At 31.1% G+C, this 18,247-nt stretch overlaps 1 protein-coding gene across 2 annotated transcripts in view; it reads right to left on the reverse strand.

The window, feature by feature from the left end:
- f (espin protein forked) overlaps nt 1–18,247 on the reverse strand; it is a 108,059-nt gene that overhangs the window by 45,954 nt on the left and 43,858 nt on the right. The window contains exon 1 of one of the 2 annotated variants that reach the window (XM_089866592.1): nt 10,240–10,351. The exons of the other annotated variant lie outside the window; for it this stretch is intronic. The gene's annotated coding sequence lies outside the window, so the exon portion shown is untranslated. Of the gene's footprint in view, nt 1–10,239; nt 10,352–18,247 lie in introns of those variants that run through there. 2 annotated transcript variants of the gene reach the window in all.

Genomic DNA, 18,247 nt, shown 5'->3' on the forward strand with positions numbered 1-18,247 from the left:
TAAATAAATAAATGTTAAAATATATTTACGAAAAAATAGATAGAATCAGTAATAATTAAACGAGAATTGCAATTTAAGTAAGATTAAAAAGGTTTTCGAATGATGTTACCTTATTAGGTTAGATTAGGTACTCTTAATGGTTTGTAATTTTTCAACTTCATAAATTTTCTGCAGCAAATAATAATTTCAAATTTAGTTATATTAGGTAGTTTAATTATCCCATTAATTCGACGAAGCAGGGTATACTATATGATCATCTTAAACCTAAATAATTATCCTGCGTCTTTTAATCATTTCAAGATTGATTACTTTCCGTCTCAGTTTGAGTGTTCCATACTTAAATTAATCAATCAATATGCTTCAAACACTATAAATAAGAGTTTTAAACGACGTGGGATGAACCGTAACTGGTTTAAAAAGGCATCAGTATAAATAAGGACGGTAGAACCTCCCATCGTTAAAGACACACTTAGAAGAAAAAAATATGCCTCGTTATAGCATTGTTTGTACAGTTAAAAATCCCAATTCAAATAAGCAAGCTTGCGTTATATTTCAGAATTAACTGGGCAAAAGTTAATAATGCTAACGATTAAACCTTGATAGAAAAAAGGGGGTGCGAGTAACGCAAATAAACCTTCTATGGAGCTTTAAAGTAGTTCACTGCAACTGATATTAACAAACGTATCAATAGATAGGAACTATTTCAAAGGTTAATTTATTCAATGTTAATTCAAATAATATCAATGACCCCAATAAGGTATATATACGTGAAAATATTTAAATGCGCATCAATTGTTATATCAATAATCCCAATATAGCCTGATCACTCCTTAAGAATTATTTGTCAACCATCGCGTTAAAATAGTTCTCATTGTCAATTTGCTCGCGTTTCTTATAAAATATTGCGAAATTGCAATTGGTCAACAATACCCCTAAACAACTATGGAATTTAATTGAATTTTCCATTAAAATTAATGGTTTTAAATGTTAAAATTCACCCCTTCGCAGATTGAAACAGACTTTTATTGCAAAGAAGAAATTTGCAAGTATTTAGAATCTGCACACTGTTCAACTGTAACGGATTGTTATTGCTTAGCAGAAATTTGCAAGTGTTCAGAATCGACACATTATTCAGCCGCAACAGACTGTTATTGCACAGCAGCAATTTGTAAAATACTGAAAATCTATACACTGTTCAACTGTAACGGACTGTTATTGAAACGCAGCAATTTGCAAGTATTCAGAGTCAACACACTGTTCAACAGTAACAGACTGTTATTGTGCTTGCAACTCGCAAATACTGAGAAACAACACACTATTCAACTATTTTTACCCCAACAACTTGAACCTATTCAGTATCGATGAATATTCAACAATATTAATTCCATAATTACAAAATTAACGTACTGTACATTTAAACCGGCCTTATTCTCCCCCAATTCCCTGGGGTATACAATATATTTTAATCTCGCTCCCCTATAACACAGACCGACAAATAACACAATCAAAAATTTAAATAAAATGCCTTAAGTACAAAATTAAAGAAACGATAAAAAAATAAAAAAAGATAATTGTCCACTCTTTTTCTATAAAATGTTTTAGCCTATCGCGTTTATAGTTCAAAACTAAAATCCTAAATGATGTCACTGGTGTCTGTCTGCCTGGGAGTCTCTAGTACTTATTGATACTAAATTCCGGGTCGTCTGAATTAATATTTAGTCTCTTGGCGAGATCTTCCCCTTAATGACGAATAGCTATCATATATTTAAAGGGATCCATTAGTAAGTATTGCATTGCCCTCAAACCATGAAACTCCGCCACTACACGTATATGCGTATACTGTATATACAGTATAATTAAAGGGGGTATATACTGTACCCGTTCCAGGACGACTTTATAATAGATAATATATCTTATACTGTATATTTATAAATAATGCATTTGTTTGAAAAGCCTGTTTGTAATGGTAAATCATCATTAATTCGAATTTTTGTCGTTCGGTCGCTGTGTAAGCTCGTTTTGAGAACGGAATTGAATGATAATCCGAGCTTATACCATCGATGATGCAATTGAAGTGTTAGTGCTCAACTGGATAAATAAAGGTGCATAAATATGGGACGCTAATTAAGAATGACCCAATAATTGCTAATACAATACAACCATAATTGTTTGGTTAATTGACAATATGTAAATATTTTTAAATAATTTTGTATTATTGTTAATATTATTTTGTATTTCAAGGCCAAGTATTTTATAACGAAGCTTATAATAATTAATGTTTTAATTGGTGATCAATGATTTAATTAAGTATGTCATCATATGATTTTTTTTTATTCTCGAAATTTAATGGTTTCAAATAATATATTTTGAAACTTTTTCTGGAATAATTAAGAAATTGTTTAAATTAAAAGGTTTTGAATTATAATAAAGCCAAAATTTGAAATTTCAGAGGCTGTCAATAATTTTGCGCGTAAATTGTGTGTAGCTTAATTAATTTATTTTGATATTAATATTGTGAAATAAAATTATTTAATTAAAATTACAAATTAATCTTATTGGAAATTTACTTTCGATCAACTTATAATTGAAAAATAATCAAGTATACTGTATAATTTAAAATTAATTTCAAAGGTAATTAGTTATAAATGAAATAAAATTTAATAAATTGGAAATAAATTTATTTTGCAAATTAATTTTTCGTTTAAAATTTTCTTTCGATCAATTTTGAATTGAAAAATAATTAAGTATAAAATTCAAAAATAATTCAAAAGGTAAATAAAGTAATATTGAATAAATTGAAATTAAATTTCAAACAAAATTTTTATCAACGAATTAAAAATTAATTAATTAACACGAAAAATTCCAGGTGTAAGCAGGATACGTTGGTGATTTACCCATAAACCTAGTCCAACTCAAAGAGTACCGTTAGCTAAAACGTTATGGGTATATAGAATTCTAATTTAAAAATAGCCAAAAGGAAGTATTTTACCTCCATTAAACTAAAAATATCGACATCAAGGGTATATTGTCTTCCCATAGCTCATACCGCATAGTACCTCAAAAGAAATATAAATCTAAGAAGAAGATGATTCGAAGATAAGCCCGTAGTTATCTTCGATAAATCACTCTACGGGAAGAAAGTTTGATATTTTGTTTTTCTAAAGATATACCTTGATCTACCGGTACCGTATATCTAGCTCCCCACAATAACGTATTTAGTCAGCGTCAAAATAGGCTTATAACACACACACGAGGGGATTAAAGATACGTGAAATGAAAATAAAAAAAAAATGTTAAATATTGCCACGTTTTTTCGTTTTTCACGATGTAAACGTGCCAATGAGGCTAAAATACAGAAGAAAATATTTTCTTGTAGAAATTTTCAACCAATGTCTATATAAGACTTGAGAAAGTTATATTACCAAGAGTTCAAATATACGTTTTGATTTGATTTCGTTCGTTTTATACGATTATAGCATTGCAGTTGAATCTCTTTCAACGTTCTCAGTTCTTATATAAGTTCTTAGTTGTGAAAATAATGCAATATAGGTTTGTTTAAAAGTTAGTATATTAAAAACTGAACTTCATGACTGATAATTTTACTATTTAATGCAGCTAATATTGTTTATTTCGGGCGTAATATTAAGGTCATAGTGATTTTATATCGAATTAAAGCTTTGAATTGAAATGAAGATTTAACCAATTCGGAATAAACTTCAAAATTCTTTAATGAATTCAATTCTGATTTTCAGTGAATTCACGAGACATTATGGACTTAATAATAATTTTTTTTTAAATCACTTTAGATGACGTAATAGTGAATTTCAAGATGAAGATCAATCTCGTGATTAATTCTATTGATTAAATCGGATTAATTAAAAAGTATTTTAGTGAATTGATTTTGTTTTAACTATTATTAAACGTGACTAACTAGTAACTAAACAAAACCCATAAGTAGTGTGATCTACCCCCATAAGAAGACGTTTCCAATATATTAATATTATTGGCACTGCGTATCTCTTGATTTTAAACCAATTACCTTTGATTACCTTAACTTTCAAATACGAGCTTATTTCTGAACATTATTTCTTTATATTTATATTTCTAATTTTAATTATTACAATAAAACACTGTTCCTATTGAGATATTTTAAAATATAATGGGCAACAACAACCGTAGCTAGCGTGGTCTACTGACCCATTCAGCTAACCGAATTGACGATCAAGCGCGAGGACAATTAAAAATAAGAAGGTATTGTTCAAAAACCGGCAATTATCGGGAAGTAATCAAGTGGGCGGATACTCTAGAAGGTGGCGGGCCTAGATTCCTTTAAGTTTTTTTTCCCTTTTTAATCTTGGAAAAAAAAAATTAGAGGTTAATGATGAACTTTCTTAGATTCTTAAATTAGTCTATGATCATTGATATACAGACCCATATCATAAGTTTATAAGATATGTTCCATAAGTATTACTACCTATACTTCGTAATGCTTCTGAGAGACTTGCAGCTCGAGATAACTAGTTCGAGAACGGCGGAAGCGAGAATTGAAGTCCTACACTCGGTGGTTAATTTTGCAGGACTTCCATCTAGGTCCTATTTAGTCTGCATTACTAAGCCTTTGACAGCGCCTCACCAGGTGTCGCTTTACCCTGAATCTATGGCCTACTTCAATCACTTCATGACAAGCTCCAGTTTGTAACCAGTGACAAACTTATGGTGAACATATCTCATGAACTTATGCCATAAAATATTTTAAAACTTTCTGACGATGTAGTCATGATTTTAATTTCTTTAAATGCATAGGGGCTGTATTAAAAAACCGATTGTGATACTTTTGATTATACTTTTAGTTCATCGGTGTAAAAGTTATTCGAGACCCAATTTCAAATTTCTATAAGTTTGATTCAGGTATTATTATCTAGAGAGGATCGGGGTTTCGATTTTTATGATTTCTTTTTGAAGGTCGTATAAACGTTATTGTGGAAACTGAGAAGGGGGTCATAGGGTATAAACGTGAAATGATTGGCCTAATGCGATTATAAATATGGGGTCAGATTATTTTGGTTCCGAAAAATTATGTCAGATACTGAACTCAATTTCTTTTTATATTGTAACTGCAGGGTTAAGTTTGAAGTAGAGAAATAGATTTTACATTTAAATTGGTAGTTTTTTACATAGAGTGTGAATTTAATTTGGTTATAATAGTGTTTACGTTTTAAACTAGAATTGGTTATATAGTATTTTTTTTAACTAAACATTGGTTATATAGTGCCAGAAGAAAATAGGGGAAGTACGTATTCGTACCTTTAGCTAGTGCAAGTCGTCCTTCTCTCCCAGAAACAAGCTATCGCTTTAAATTGGCCAATCAGAGATAGGCAGAGAACCGATAGAAATTTTTGAAGGTGCGCCACCATACCGTGAGAAACCGAACTACAGAGTATAGACGACGATTTCCGTCCTTCTTTCGCCCCGGTAGATTGATATTGAAAGTTATCGTTCAATTAAGAGTTAAAAATGGATAGTTCTGTCCAGTGTAATTTAGTATATCGGGAAACTAGTGACAAGAAAAGCCAGATTAAGGCAAAACTAAAGGTATTCAAGTAGATTTTTCGCCAAATTCGAGTGACTCGTTAAGCCTCGGTCATAGTAAACTGAAGAAGTCTAATATAAAGACATTACCAGAAGGATCAACAATAGCAGACGAACCTTCGAAGAAAATAGTTTCTTGTATTCATCCGCGGTTTCCCGCCAAAAAAAGCGGATATTCAGTGGCGCGAAAAAAACCGATTAAGTGACGTCTCGCGAAATAGCTAAGAATACGTACTTCCCCTATTTTCTTCTGATAGTGCTTAAACTCTAAATTTACTAATTTTGTACGTAGATTGAATTAAAATGGCTAATTTTCTACGTAGATTGAATTAAAATTGCTCATTTTCCACGTAGATTGAATTTAAATTGCTCATTTTCTACGTAGATTGAATTGAAATTGCTCATTTTCTACGTAGATTGAATTGAAATTGCTCATTTTCTACGTCGATTGAATTAAAATTGTTCAGTTTCTACGTCGATTGAATTAAAATTGTTCAGTTTCTACGAAGATTGAATTAAAATTGCTCAGTTTCTACGAAGATTGAATTAAAATTGCTCAGTTTCTACGAAGATTGAATTAAAATTGCTCAGTTTCTACGTAGATTGAATTAAAATTGCTCAGTTTCTACGTAGATTGAATTAAAATTGCTCAGTTTCTACGTAGATTGAATTAAAATTGCTCAGTTTCTACGTAGATTGAATTAAAATTGCTCAGTTTCTACGTAGATTGAATTAAAATTGCTCAGTTTCTACGTAGATTGAATTAAAATTGCTCAGTTTCTACGAAGATTGAATTAAAATTGCTCAGTTTCTACGAAGATTAAATTAAAATTGCTCAGTTTCTACGTAGATTGAATTAAAATTGCTCAGTTTCTACGTAGATTGAATTAAAATTGCTCAGTTTCTACGTAGATTGAATTAAAATTGCTCAGTTTCTACGTAGATTGAATTAAAATTGCTCAGTTTCTACGTAGATTGAATTAAAATTGCTCAGTTTCTACGTAGATTGAATTAAAATTGCTCAGTTTCTACGAAGATTGAATTAAAATTGCTCAGTTTCTACGAAGATTAAATTAAAATTGATTAAATCATAAATATAATTTGAATTAGGTAAAATAAATTGACATATATTTGATAAATATCATTGAAAGAAATAATTTTGAAACATTCCCAACGATTAAGTACGATTTTGCATACCTTCAGTGAGCTTTTACAATCAAACCTACCTACAATATAAAGAGCTACCAACGATTATTTACTTCAGAAAAAATAAATAAAATAAAATCCAGAAAAGAAAAATAATCGTACTGTTTTGGGAGACACGACCTATATGTTTACTGACTTATCACATCAGAATATTTCGTGAATTCGAGACATTACCATTAAAATAAACATTAAAAAATAAATAAAATAAATAAAATAAATAAAAAACTTTAAAAAAGGGGTTTTCTAAAGAAAAACCATCCGCCCTTAAACTAAACTTGAAGAAAAATGTTTAGAAAAATTCGAATAGTATTTAAAAGCGATCGTTACCCTTGAAATTCAAAAGAAAGGCTTGGATGAGCGTGTGAACGAAGCCGAAACAAACCCAACAAGAGCCCAACCAAATGAAAAAGCTTTTCCCTACTCTATAAAAATGTTTAATTATTGTACGCCGATCAAATAAAAAAATTTCCTTTTTTTTTCAATAGTTTCAATAGTATCTTTCATACCTTGGAATCAATAATATATTACATGAATATTGAACTAAAAACTATGTACTCTTAAAGGAGCTGTTGGTAAATTATTTAAAATACGTCATAGGCACCACGTGACGCCAGGATCCAAAGACTCCACGTGGTGTGGGACTGAATACCTGGAGATTGCAGCGCAAATTCCCGAACCGAAAGTGTTAGTTTTCGAATTAAAACTAACTTAGTCTCTTCGAACCACGCCACACACTAACTCACCCATCAATGCCTTAATTGTTTATAGTCCCTTTAATTCCAACAGCTGCTGAGCATAACCGATTTGCCATGATAAAGATTAAGTTAATTGAATTAACCGATGCCTCGAAAGCTTCACTAATACCTGCATGTCATTCTGGACTTTAATATAAACTTCGATTATTCGTTGGATAAACCGATTAAATTCATGTTTGTTTTGATATAAATTGGGGTAAAATGAAGAAGATTCACCTTGAAATTCAATGTGTAATGACGAATCCCAAGCACGATTTCTTAACACTACAGAAATTTCAAAGGAAAATGTTGGAAATAGAAATCGACGGTAGTCAGTCATCGCACTGTTCGATCAACCCTTAACATTACGTATTCCTCCGCCATAGCATTGCCCTATTTTATAAAGCGCGCTGTTTCAACTCGAGTCGTTGAAGCGATGATTGATATTTTTTTATATCGTTATTTTCCATTAAATAAACAATTGATGTAATGCTCAAATTCGAATTTTATTTCGATTTTATTTGAACATAAAAAAAAGATTTTGAATTATCAGTGATTTCTCTAATAGGGGCGCTAGCTACCATGACCGTGAATTTTTCAAGATCATTACCTTTTGGAATATATATATATAAGATGCGGAATTCAGAATTCTTGCGTTTTCAAAATCTTACCTAACTATTAGTAATGCAGGATAAGTTTATGATAAGTATATGCAGCAAATATTCCGGTTAGATAAGCACTAACTATTAGTAATGCTGAATAAGTTTATGATAAGTCGAGATCAATGGAACATTCGTGTCTTACGTTTTGACAACTTCAACCTATAACCTCACCAGACTTGGACAACTTAAACCTAACCTCACCAGACCTTGGACAACTTAAACCTAACCTAACCAGACCTCGGACAACATAAACCTAACCTAACCAGACCTCGGACAACTTAAACCTAACCTAACCAGACCTCGGACAACTACAACCTAACCTCACCAGACCTCGGACAACTTCAACCTAACCTCACCAGACCTCGGACAACTTCAACCTAACCTCACCAAACCTCGGACAACTGCAACCTAACCTAACTTCATCTCACCTTACCAGATCTTGGACAACTTCAACCTAACCTCACTAAAACCTTAGACAACTTCAACCTAACCTCACTAAAACCTTGGACAATTCAACCTAACCTGACCTGAGGTGATCTCCAAAAGGCTTCTGACTATATACACTTACAAACAGCTGATTCGGTAATTGCGAATTTGAAACTCCTCTTCTACGATAACATGCATTGTTCTCTAAGAAAGTAATTTAATTTTGCGGTAAAACTGTTTTTGAGAATAGTGGAAACACTAAAGTCACCTTGCACGAGACACTTTGAAAGCGTTATCAACCGTTATGGTATGGTCAAAACGTCTTTCGTGAGAAAATGCAATCATTATTCCAAAGGGGTTAGGCCTTTCCAAAGTGCCTCGTGTAAACGTGACATTACATTTTGGTTATCGTTTAAGAGTATAGGATTTCCATCCTGATAAACTCTTGTTTTAGATACATTCTCAGTTATGTTAATGAGAGTTAAGGAAACCCGCAAGATAACTGAAGAAATTGACCCTCCTCAAATAACGAAGGATACATTAAGCAATCATTCGTGGTCGGTTTCAACTCTCTTGTTTCATAATAAGTTTGAAGCTAGTTATACTGAGAGCTAGTAATATGATCTCTGTGTAGGTGAGACAGTTGATTAAAGGCTCACTAACTGTCTTACTTATGGAATATAACTTATAAGCTTATGCTATCACGAGTATAAGGGTTTAAACTTGAACTTCAAAAATTGTTAATAATTTTTCGTTGCAATGATAAGAAAATAATAATTAAGATAAATTGTTTAAAACATACAAGGAAATGCTGGTATCAACGTTAGTAGATTTTAAATCAATCGCATATAGGGGTATCTATTAAAATTCAATTTGTTTATCAATATAATTAAATTTAATCATTATTCAAATTATGAAAATAAAAAACACGAATTCAATTATATTTAAAGTTTTTATATCAAACCCGAATTTTAAATTCGTAATATTTCATAAATTAAGAAAGAGGTGAGGAGATAACCATAATCTTGGAACTGATACTAAGATTACGCGACATTCACTGATAACGCGGAGTGTCCAGCCCCTCGGCTATCAGATTAAAGACCCCTTTTTTTGGGTGAATCAACTCTTTCAAATTCCTGTTCAATTTAATCCATAAATATAATAAATATTACATTTTAAAAACCCTCAAATCATTCATGCTTAAAGCCTAAACATATAAAATTTAAAAGTCTACGATTCAATATATATAAATATATTCAAACATTAAACTATTTAAAGAAATATGTTAATTATGCATTAATTCAAATAATTGTTTGGTTCTGACAAGGGTAAGACGCGGATAATGAAAATTTACCTGACTTCTACTTCAAGAAACATAATTAAACTTAAATATATTATATTAAATTAAATGAGTTCTCGAGACTATGCTGGCAGTTAGTTTTCGTTACGATTTAAGTTACTTATTGAGATGAGAGCCTATTAGAATTAATCCGTTATCCATATCACTAATTATAAACTTTCCCAAAACATTAAAAACAATTAATGCAATCACTATAAATTGAAACATAATTATCTATCAACCATCCAAATATCAACAAAAAAAACAAATATGTAAATCTTACCTCAAAACGTCATTGATTTAAAAAACACAAATTAACAGTTCACAATTATAATCCAATCAGTCAAATTTTAAACGACACTAATAAACCAACACGAGTACGCGAAGGATCACCTGTTAATTATTGTTACTAAACCGTTTAAAAGGTTCTGTTATTAAAAGTTAAAACTGTACAAAGAGGCGTATGAATTACTACGGAGCGATAGATCCGCGAGGTCGTAATCCTAACGTAACTTGGTGCAAAATGGCACGGTAAAATGGTAAAAGGCGTAAAGAGAGCGAACGCCGGCAGTACAATCTTAAATATCCCGGAAAAATTAAATTTTTTAAAAAATCTTTATTTCTCTCTCCAGCTCTGATCTCTGTACCTTCCTACAACCGTGGATGGCTCTGGATTTTTAATAAGTTTTAGTACACGAATCACGCGCGGAGTTGTAGCTCCGAGTGTTTTCCACCGCGAGCTCGTGGTGGCTTGTGACGCCAGTCTCTCTAAAAAACACATATTGGGGGTTCGCTTTGCTACACACGGACGGTACAGCCTAGCTAGCTAGCTAGCAGATACCCGGTTCGGTTCCACTTCAACGAATTCCTCAACGTATTAAAATAATCAGCCACTTTTTAAAACACCAAAAATTAAAGGTATATATTATAGTTTCTTGGTATAAAGAAAAAATAACAACACTTTAAAAGGTGAAAACGAGTTAGCCCCCAAGTCTTTGGATGGGATGATATTACGTGTGGGTGAGGGTAAACCGCAACATAATGGAGCATGGTTGGTAGTATTGCAGGTGGAAAGGCGCAATAAAAATGACGTCACGCTAATGTAAATAAACCTTCCGATAGGTGATCAATTTATATATGAAGGAAGTATATTGAGTCGATTTCCGGACGGATCCAATTGGATGTTTACATTTTGAATTGTTTCTACTGCAATTTCCGACATTGTTTCGTTTATACCAGGAATAAACACAGCTTAAAGGAATTATTGTGCCTCCCTATCTCCCATGTTAATTTCTATGTAAGGTTTGTGGGCCGGGCTTGAGTACTGTCCGTCACTTTTCATAATTTTGATTAGTGTAGCTCTTGATACGTTGAGTGAAAATGCATGACTACACAATTATTCCAATTAACTGTATTTATTCCTGGTTTATACCGTAATCGAAATACACACAAATAAAGTATCGGTTTGTTTTTTCAGCTGACAGCTGTAATAATTTGCAGGTGGTAAAATAATTAAGGTTAATTTTGGTTGGCTCTGAAGACTTAGGAAGCGGTTCAGATTAGAAAATAATTTACATTTTTGTGAGTACCACAAGAAAATATCTCCAAGTTCGTGCAAACAATGTTATTAATGAATTAAACAATTAATCTAAGATTAGTCTATGAAGGGTTGTCCACACAAAACCTTATGAGTTTATTTTTCACCGCGGAGTTATATTTACCAAGTGTAATCAATACAATCAAAAACACCTCAAATATAATTGCCCAAATATTTCCAATAAATAATTAATACCCAATCAATATCTATAGTTTAGTGGAGGTCATTCTTGGGTCAACTACACCTTAAAAACAGTCTAAATTTAATTAATGACGATAAAATCCTCGATAAAATCCCTTTTAAAAATTGTTTTGACGATCAAGAGAGGAGATGTCATGGAACTTTTAAACGATTGCAATACGAAACTCTCGCTCAGCAGTAATTATTCCTTCATAAACCAATGAACCGTTTTTCCTGAATTTTTTGGGCAAAAAAAGTGTTCGAATTGAATTGAAAGGAGGTATAGATAAGTAAATAACTGCGCGTCCCTTAATTTTATTGATAACGGGCCTGGGAAACTGGTTCAACTTTATCACTATCAGAGCTAGGAAGGTCGTTTCAAAGTTTAATCGAGTGATGAAGAGGTTACAGTTGAGGTTACGGTTAACCACTTTTGAAGACATCTCAGATTTTTATTGACTTTCGATAGGATTAAAATTATTCAGTTAATATTATTTAAATTAATTCTGAAATTTTTAATTAGTAGGTTGAGGTTAACTGGTAAATGCGATTGAATAATTCCCTACTTTTTTGTTTAAAAATTTAAATTATCTTCAAATTCAAATAATCTTTATCAATAAGGTAAACTAGTTCTTTTCATAATAAAATCTTCCGAAGATATGTTTTTGAAATAAAAATATTTAAATATTTTTTTATACCTCGATAAGTAATTTACCTAAAACGCTTTTTTGTTCGATTCGAGTTTTGAATATTTTAAAATGAGGTGATCAGGTTTTTTAATACAATTCACTTTCTAATTTTCTATAAAAAATTATGCAAAATTTATTCATGAAAAATTTACGTAAAAATTATTAATTAAATGTAATATTGCAGCTAGTGGAATACTTAATATAATCATAAGTTTATAAGATACGTTCCATAAGTATGACACTTAATATACTTGGTAAGAGTAGAGACTTACAGCTCGAGATAACTAGTTCGAGAACGACAAGCGAGAATTGAAGTCCTACACTCGGTGGTTAATTTTGCAGGACTTCAACCGCTAGTTCCTATTTACTCTGCATTATTAAGCCTTTGACAGCGCCTCACCAGGCGTCGCTTTACCTCGAATCTATGACCTACCTCATTCACTTCATGACAAGCTCCAGTTTGTAACCAGTGACAAACTTATGGAACATATCTTATGAACTTATATTCGTTGTTACTTCATAAACCAATATAATTTTTCACGTGTGATTTGCTAAACATAGTAAATCGTGGAAGTGAAAGCTGACTCTATTCCAAAAGGCAATACCAGTCTATTCTGTAAATTGTTACCAATACAAAAATTTACTTTGAATTTCATAAAATTCAAAATTCATTGCAACAAATATCAGTTCCCTTCGATATCCTGATCAATTGAACTCTTTTAAGTGTAAAATCCTTGTAAAATAATAATAATAAATGGGTTTTTTAAACCATTATAATCCCCTTCTATCTATTTAAAGTTTTTTGAAATCGTTACTGAAGAAATACCGCCAGTTTTTTTTTCTTTAGCTAACGGCATAATGTAATTAGTATAATCTTATACCTCCCTATTTTTCATCTATATCGTCCCCACGTGCACAGCTCGAAACTAGTTTCGAGAAATTCGATATGAGGAGAGGAATTATAAAGATTTCCAATTTGTGGTTAGGTATTTTTCAAAAACTTGCAGTTATCTTATGCATAGCAAAAAATAACGTGAAAAAACGTATAAATGAAACTAGTATGCAGAAAAACTAGATTAAAAACCCTAAAAAGTCATAAAATTGAAGAAATCCAAGTAATTAACTCGAATTTTTTATTAGTTTTCTGGGAATTAAATAATATTTTTTTAAATATATTTTAAACCAGTTAAGTATAAATTTTAATAATGAATTTATTCCCAAACATGATTTTATAACTGTATTATTTATATATTATATTATTTTATAAATCGAATATTATATCATTTTAGATATAGAATATTATAGCATTTTAGATATAGAATATTATAGCATTTTAGATATAGAATATTATAGCATTTTAGACGTAGAATATTATAGCATTTTAGATGTAGAATATTATAGCATTTTAGATATAGAATATTATAGCATTTTAGACGTAGAATATTATAGCATTTTAGATGTAGAATATTATAGCATTTTAGATGTAGAATATTATATTATTACATATATTTAATATATTATTTTATATATTTAATTTAATATATTATTTTATATATTTAATTTAATATATTATTACATATATTTAATATATTATTTTATATATTTAATTTAATATATTATTACATATATTTAATATATTATTTTATATATTTAATTTAATATATTATTTTATATATTTAATTTAATATATTATTACATATATTTAATATATTATTTTATATATTTAATTTAATATATTATTACATATATTTAATATATTATTTTATATATTTAATTTAATATATTATTTCATATATTTAATATATTATTTTATATATTTAATATTGTAATATTTCATATATTTAATATTGTAATATTTCATATATTTAATATACTGAATATCATACTACATAATTTTGATTAAAAATATAAGAAATAATATGTGTACATTTATTTTAACGAAAAAACATTATTGTAACATTAAATCTCAATTTTTAATGCACACAATTTTAACCCTAATTTAGGGTTAAGACAAATATATATTCCCATATTTATCCAAACATTGTTTATACCTTTCACAATATTTCCATTTTTTTAAAACCCGGATTAACGGATTAAATCTCATAAAAAGCTAGGTTAACAGAGTACATTATAAAAGTCAATGGTATATTTGTTTATCAAAATTTACAATATTTGTCTTTTTTCATATATAAAAAAGCCTAAATTTTTTATTTTCTATGAAATATTGGCGATCCACATCTGCCTTTTCCATAATAAAGTGAAACTTCAATTTTCGTTATGGCACGAGGAAAGTTTAGTGTATTTTACAATGTACTTATCATTGATTAAGATCAAAGATTAGAGAGAGAGAAAAAAATCAAAAAAGGGAAACTATATTAAAAACCTTTCCTATATAAAACGTGCGGATAAATTTCAACAATTTTTTTAAAAACCGCGGAACAACCTAAATATGGAGTTTTAATATTTTTTTCTTCTTATTTCTTAATATCTATTAATTGGGATGTTTGTATCTCGTAATATGTCTCTTTGGGCTATGGGTAAAAAACTTTTGAGTGGAGAGATAAAAAAGCGCGCGGGTTATCGACACTTTTTTGGGAGAAAAGTGGTTTTCTTAGTAATAAGAGAAAGTTATTACGTTTCGGAATTATTATGGACTTCGCTTTTTAAGACTAAAGGTAATAATGACCGGCGTAAGATTGAGTCGAATCGTGATGCGAATGTCTAAAATTATGTCTAATTGTTTCTGAACAGGGTTTAAATCGGCTTTATTGGCAATTCAACTCGAGGTCTAGAAACTAGCTATGTTTTAAGGCCTAATGCTTTTTAGTGCAGTTTAAATCAGTTTTCACACCAAATATCTGTTAACAATTTAATTGTATGAACAATGTTTTAGGGCCTTTGGGAATTCGATGTTTATTTTATTTTAGCATAATGAAGTGTATTTTATGCAGTTCCTATAATTTGTAGCAGGAATAAATACAGCTACTAGGAATCATTGTGTCGACTTACATCCCATGTTAATTTCTATGCGGGTTTTGTGGGCCGGGCTTGAAAACTTACTATTCGCCACGCCTCATAATTCTGACGTCATTATAATTGCGATTTCATTGGTTGGTAGAAACGCGAGGTAAGTTTATCCACGAAGTAAAATTCGTCATACATAATGATAAGTCTAGCTATTCCCACAAAATTCGCCTAGATACGTTGATAAAATGTCTACACAATGATAAGTCTAGCTATTCCGACAAAATCTGCCTAGATACGTTGATAAAATGTCTGCACAATGATAAGTCTAGCTATTCCCACAAAATCTGCCTAGATACGTTGATAAAATGTCTACACAATGATAAGTCTAGCTATTCCCACAAAATCTGCCTATAGTCTGTCAAACGAAAGAAGAGCCCTGAGAAATTTGTCCAAATTGGTGTCGCCACCATCGACCCCATAGTACTTTATCAACTTGTTTTGTTTTGTCAATAGTCGTCTGTAATATAGTCTGCTATAAACAGATAGGCTTAATCGCAATAGAATCAATACATTTTGCTATATATATTTAATATGTTTATGTTTCATGATTTTTTACGATCATCGAGTATTAACGAATAAAAAACAAAATTAACGACAAGACACCAGTTTTATCTTTGTTGAACTACTTTGCAATATATTTTAATGACATAAGTTAAAGTACTTGTCCATAAGTAGTTCAGCATCAAAGCGTCTTCAGTCCACGTTTTCATCAGAGTCTTCGCTGTCTTCTTGCATATTAATTTTAAGAGGTTCAATTGTGGTTTCGATGATGGGATCTTTTTCCCAATACTCATGCATTATACTCTCGACGTGCTCTATTGCCTTACGCCAATTCTCTGGTGTCACACGTTCAATGGCCCTCAATGTTGCATCTTTGACCGTCGAGCGTTTGAAACCAGAATTCTGCTTCGCAACGTCGTTCTTCACTTGTGCCCATATTAGTTCAATCGGGTTAAACTGGCAATGGTACGGTGGAATCCTCACTACCGTGTGACCTCTACTTTTAGCAACCTCGTCAATTTCGTACTTCAGGGTTCTGGTCTGGACTTGTGACGCTTTATTATTTCATAAAGTTCACGTCGAGAATATAATGCATGAGTATTGGGAAAAAGATTGCATCATCGAAACCAAATTAATATGCAAGAAGACAGCGAAGACTCTGATGAAGATGTGGACTGAAGACGCTTTGATGCTGAACTACTTACTACTTAGACTTATGGACAAGTACTTTAACTTATGCCATTAAAATATATTGCAATGCTAGTTCAACAAAGATAAAACTGGTGTCTTGTCGTTTATTTTTTTTTATATTCTTTAATACTCGATGATCGTAAAAAACCATGAAACATAAACATATTAAATATATATAGCAAACTTTATTGGTTCTATTGCGGTTAAGCCTATCTGTTTATAGCAGACTATATTACAGACGACTATTGACAAAACAAAACAAGTTGATAAAGTACTATGGGGTCGATGGTGGCGACACCAATTTGGACAAATTTCTCCGGGCTCTTCTTTCGTTTGACAGACTATAGATACGTTGATAAAATGTCTACACAATGATAAGTCTAGCTATTCCCACAAAATCTGCCTAGATACGTTGATAAAATGTCTACACAATGATTACTAGTAGCTGTTTACATTCCTGTACATATACGACGGGGCTAAATTACTAGTGGTATGTATGCCATTTACGGACAAAATCCAGGAATCCATCACACTTAAATGGAACTGTATTGAACTAAATTATAAACTGAAAAATCTCGATATAAGCATACATTTTGATCCAATATTTGACATGATATAATTTACAAACCACACTATATTAGATCTAATCACTTAAGAGGGCATTGCATCAGAATAAACAGTGACACGAGAACTATCAAAACAAGGAAAAATAAAATCCCTATCCAAATAAATATAAATCTGAAAAGTTCCCCTAAATTTTGTCAATATCCAAACTTAAGTGGCCCGAAATAAATTTTAGATTTGTAAAAATCCGGCCTTAAATTATCTCTGATTGACCCCCTACCACTAAGCGCGTCGTGTAAACTGTCAAAAATGCCATCAAATCAAACTAAAACTGTACAGGGGTGCTACCGAGATGATCGAGGGTTTCATCTTAAATATAGTCTATCCCACCTTAAGGTATTTCTTAGATCTACTTCTTATCTATACCAAGGTTTATATAACGTATATATCCGCTGTATCTTTCTCTCCAGAGTATTTTACTACGGATATTGACTATTGCAAAGCTAATTTGGAGTATACTTTAAACCGAGATAGTTTAGAAGCAGACGGCATCAAAAAGGCATACCTGCAACACCCCAAGGTAAATTAAATCTGAAAAGCACCATATAAGTCTGAAGAATTTGTTTCATTCCCCCATGAAATGATAACGTTTGGTAAAACTTTGAAGCTGCTAAAACACGTAATAACTTCCTCCATACAGGTAAGAAATTAAGGGTTTCATTTGGAACTGTTTATGATACTAGGTGGAGCCCTATAACCCTCTTCATAAGTTCATAAGATATGTTCCATAAGTTTGTCACTGGTTACTGAGACCTTGCCATGAAGTGACGTAGGTGAAACGTCATAGATTCTCGTCAGCGACGCCTAGTGAGGCGCTGTCAAAGGCTTAGTACAGACTAAATAGGAAGATGGACTACAAAATTAACCGAGTGTAGGACTTCAATTCTGACTTGTCGTTCTCGAACTAACTCTCAATAAATCTCTATCATTACGAAGTATAGGAAGTGTCATACTTATGGAACATATCTTATAAACTTATGCCT

Source organism: Phalangium opilio, unplaced genomic scaffold (assembly GCF_054372755.1).
Source record: "Phalangium opilio isolate 3A_F unplaced genomic scaffold, DU_Popi_V2 ptg000017l_1, whole genome shotgun sequence".
NCBI classification, from domain to species: domain Eukaryota; kingdom Metazoa; phylum Arthropoda; class Arachnida; order Opiliones; family Phalangiidae; genus Phalangium; species Phalangium opilio.